Source organism: Schistocerca serialis, unplaced genomic scaffold, assembly GCF_023864345.2.
Source record: "Schistocerca serialis cubense isolate TAMUIC-IGC-003099 unplaced genomic scaffold, iqSchSeri2.2 HiC_scaffold_513, whole genome shotgun sequence".
NCBI classification, from domain to species: domain Eukaryota; kingdom Metazoa; phylum Arthropoda; class Insecta; order Orthoptera; family Acrididae; genus Schistocerca; species Schistocerca serialis.
The window spans coordinates 125,001-129,782 of NW_026048095.1; the positions used below are offsets into that span (position 1 = coordinate 125,001).

Genomic DNA, 4,782 nt, shown 5'->3' on the forward strand with positions numbered 1-4,782 from the left:
ACAAAATAGAACCGAGGTCCTATTCCATTATTCCATGCACACAGTATTCAGGCGGGCTTGCCTGCTTTAAGCACTCTAATTTGTTCAAAGTAAACGTGCCGGCCCACCGAGACACTCAATAAAGAGCACCCTGGTAGGATTTCAACGGGGTCCGCCTCGGGACGCACGAGCACGCACGAGGCGGTCGCACGCCTTCGGCTCGCCCCACCGGCAGGACGTCCCACGATACATGCCAGTTAAACACCGACGGGCGGTGAACCAACAGCGTGGGACACAAATCCAACTACGAGCTTTTTAACCGCAACAACTTTAATATACGCTATTGGAGCTGGAATTACCGCGGCTGCTGGCACCAGACTTGCCCTCCAATAGATACTCGTTAAAGGATTTAAAGTGTACTCATTCCGATTACGGGGCCTCGGATGAGTCCCGTATCGTTATTTTTCGTCACTACCTCCCCGTGCCGGGAGTGGGTAATTTGCGCGCCTGCTGCCTTCCTTGGATGTGGTAGCCGTTTCTCAGGCTCCCTCTCCGGAATCGAACCCTGATTCCCCGTTACCCGTTACAACCATGGTAGGCGCAGAACCTACCATCGACAGTTGATAAGGCAGACATTTGAAAGATGCGTCGCCGGTACGAGGACCGTGCGATCAGCCCTAAGTTATTCAGAGTCACCAAGGCAAACGGACCGGACGAGCCGACCGATTGGTTTTGATCTAATAAAAGCGTCCCTTCCATCTCTGGTCGGGACTCTGTTTGCATGTATTAGCTCTAGAATTACCACAGTTATCCAAGTAACGTGGGTACGATCTAAGGAACCATAACTGATTTAATGAGCCATTCGCGGTTTCACCTTAATGCGGCTTGTACTGAGACATGCATGGCTTAATCTTTGAGACAAGCATATGACTACTGGCAGGATCAACCAGGGAGCTGCGTCAACTAGAGCTGAGCAGCCGGCCGCCCGGGAGTGTGTCCCGGGGGCCCGCGCGAACACGCAAGCGTCCGCTCAATTATTCTGCAAACAGGAGGAGGCTGAGCTCCCCTGCACAACACACCTCGAAACCCTCTCAGGTCCCGGCGGCGCGCAGCGCCGTCCTAAGTACTTGGTCGGGTTCGAGAGAGGCGCAATCGCCCGGAGTTAGGCGAGTAGACGCTTTAGGTGCGACCACCCGTGCTCCCAACTGAGCTTGCCGCTGCCGACAGAGGCCCGGGAGCGTGCTGTCGTGGCATTGCCGGCGGGAGACAACACGCGCCACCTACGGTGACCGGCAGCTCCAACGCCAGCGCCACAGAAGGACAAAAGCCCTACTTGGGTGCCGAAGCGAACTCTCCCAGCACAGCGCACGCGCCAACACGTCCGCACAGCTGCGATACAAACCACCTGCGAGAACCGCTGGGGCGACCGAGCAGCAGACGGCGTCGCGGCGCCGAGCGCCGGGCGGCGGCGCATCCTCAGCGCACAAAGTCCTCAATCGGACCAGCACACTGCAGATGGCCACCGCGCTTCGCACCGGGCCCGCGAGGACCTACTTTGGCCGCAAGGCGCCGCGAGCAGGGGGCGCCGGCGCGCAGCTGCGCCGCCTGCCGCGTCCGTCGGCCGGCGCGCCTGCCACCGGCCGCCCCCACCAGCCGGCTGTAGCGCGTGCGCCCACGCACCGCGCTGCCAGCACGCCGGGCGGCCCCCCCTCACCGGCCGGGGACGGTCCCACCCAGCCACCGCCGCGTATCGCCTCACACCCAGATCCCCTTTCACGTTCGTGGGCATGGTGGGTCCCCTTTCACGTTCGTGGGCATGGTGGGTATCCCTGAAACAACCGGTTAATAGCTCGACCGATCGTCGCCAACACTGATTCACCTCTAGCGAGAACAACCGCACCACAACGGGTTACCGGTTGTTCATTTGCGTAACGTCACCAGCAAACGTACACGTCCATCGCCATTTGCAACGAGTATTGCATGCCTGTGTCAGGTGTCACAACACACTACGTCTGCCCACATAGACGCAACAACATGTGCACGCCTAGAGAACACGTGGAAGGTAGACCCCGTACGTATGCGGTGTCCATTGCGCGAACGACTGTCAGCCCGCCTCTGCAGCATGTCGCAGATGTGGAACGCGGTGCAACATGCTATCACGGTGTGTGAGAAGAGACGACTACGTCCGAATACACGCTCCACTACATCAACAGACTGCTCATGCTGATCGCCATCCAGGGCGTCCGTTCCTCCCACACGTCTGTATGGCGTACCACACTGCAATCCAGCTCTTATAGGGAGACGACACGTAGCTGCGTGCACAATATTTGGACTGTATGGTCCGCCGTTGCTAGGCGCTGTCGTCATACGGTCACATGGGCCACGATGTATCATTCAGTACATACGGAGCAATGTGCAGTACAGTTTGTGGGTTTTGCGTACATCGGCGGACAGGTGACAGGCCGTACCACAACGTAGGCTGAGTACGTCGGCATGCGAAGGGCATTGAACATGCAAACTTCTCACCGACCAGCTTGCGAAGGCAGGGGGGAAGGGGGGGGGGGCATGTACGTCCTGCTGCTATCCACACTACAGTGTATAGCAGGAGCATGTGGAAAGTCAGCAACACCTGCAAGGTGTTTAACATGACGCGATACACAGGGGACCGGGCAGTGCGAGTAGCGAACTATATTGCGAGGGTTGCGGTTAGGCAACACTACACTACTTTAACGGGTTGCATAACAATTACAGAGCAGGTTCAGCGACAACGTGCGTCAGGTTAAGGCGCAATATAGTTTAGGTTACGGCGCACTTTAGGTTAGGTTAAGGCACATTATAAGTTAGGTTAAGGCACAACATGGGTTACGTTAAGGCACAACATGGGTTACGTTAAGGCACAACATGGGTTAGGTTAAGGCACAACATGGGTTAGGTTAAGGCACAACATGGGTTAGGTTAAGGCACAACATGGGTTAGGTTAAGGCACAACATGGGTTAGGTTAAGGCACAACATGGGTTAGGTTAAGGCACAACATGGGTTAGGTTAAGGCACAACATGGGTTAGGTTAAGGCACAACATGGGTTAGGTTAAGGCACAACATGGGTTAGGTTAAGGCACAACATGGGTTAGGTTAAGGCACAACATGGGTTAGGTTAAGGCACAACATGGGTTAGGTTAAGGCACAACATGGGTTAGGTTAAGGCACAACATGGGTTAGGTTAAGGCACAACATGGGTTAGGTTAAGGCACAACATGGGTTAGGTTAAGGCACAACATGGGTTAGGTTAAGGCACAACATGGGTTAGGTTAAGGCACAACATGGGTTAGGTTAAGGCACAACATGGGTTAGGTTAAGGCACAACATGGGTTAGGTTAAGGCACAACATGGGTTAGGTTAAGGCACAACATGGGTTAGGTTAAGGCACAACATGGGTTAGGTTAAGGCACAACATGGGTTAGGTTAAGGCACAACATGGGTTAGGTTAAGGCACAACATGGGTTAGGTTAAGGCACAACATGGGTTAGGTTAAGGCACAACATGGGTTAGGTTAAGGCACAACATGGGTTAGGTTAAGGCACAACATGGGTTAGGTTAAGGCACAACATGGGTTAGGTTAAGGCACAACATGGGTTAGGTTAAGGCACAACATGGGTTAGGTTAAGGCACAACATGGGTTAGGTTAAGGCACAACATGGGTTAGGTTAAGGCACAACATGGGTTAGGTTAAGGCACACCATGGGTTAGGTTAAGGCACACCATGGGTTAGGTTAAGGCACACCATGGGTTAGGTTAAGGCACACCATGGGTTAGGTTAAGGCACAACATGGGTTAGGTTAAGGCACAACATGGGTTAGGTTAAGGCACAACATGGGTTAGGTTAAGGCACAACGTAGGTTAGGTTAAGGCACAACGTGGGTTAGGTTAAGGCACAACGTGGGTTAGGTTAAGGCACAACGTGGGTTAGGTTAAGGCACAACGTGGGTTAGGTTAAGGCACAACGTGGGTTAGGTTAAGGCACAACATGGGTTAGGTTAAGGCACAACATGGGTTAGGTTAAGGCACACCATGGGTTAGGTTAAGGCACACCATGGGTTAGGTTAAGGCACAACATGGGTTAGGTTAAGGCACAACATGGGTTAGGTTAAGGCACAACATGGGTTAGGTTAAGGCACAACATGGGTTAGGTTAAGGCACAACGTAGGTTAGGTTAAGGCACAACGTAGGTTAGGTTAAGGCACAACGTGGGTTAGGTTAAGGCACAACGTGGGTTAGGTTAAGGCACAACATGGGTTAGGTTAAGGCACAACATGGGTTAGGTTAAGGCACAACATGGGTTAGGTTAAGGCACAACATGGGTTACGTTACGGCACAACATGGGTTACGTTACGGCACAACATGGGTTACGTTACGGCACAACATGGGTTACGTTACGGCACAACATGGGTTACGTTACGGCACAACATGGGTTACGTTACGGCACAACATGGGTTACGTTACGGCACAAATTAGGTTAGGTTACGGCACAAATTAGGTTAGGTTAAGGCACAAATTAGGTTAGGTTAAGGCACAAATTAGGTTAGGTTAAGGCACAAATTAGGTTAGGTTAAGGCACAAATTAGGTTAGGTTAAGGCACAAATTAGGTTAGGTTAAGGCACAAATTAGGTTAGGTTAAGGCACAAATTAGGTTAGGTTAAGGCACAAATTAGGTTAGGTTAAGGCACAAATTAGGTTAGGTTAAGGCACGATATAGGTTAGGTTAAGGCACGATATAGGTTAGGTTAAGGCACGATATAGGTTAGG

General features: G+C 52.6%; 1 non-coding gene across 1 annotated transcript in view; it reads right to left on the reverse strand.

Annotated features, from left to right (window-relative positions):
• LOC126447588 (small subunit ribosomal RNA) overlaps window positions 1-932 on the reverse strand; it is a 1,909-nt gene extending 977 nt beyond the window's left edge. Inside the window, exon 1 of the ribosomal RNA XR_007583788.1 lies at window positions 1-932. This exon is cut by the window's left edge and continues 977 nt beyond it. This is a non-coding gene — a ribosomal RNA (small subunit ribosomal RNA).
• Between the last annotated feature and the right edge of the window lie 3,850 nt (window positions 933-4,782).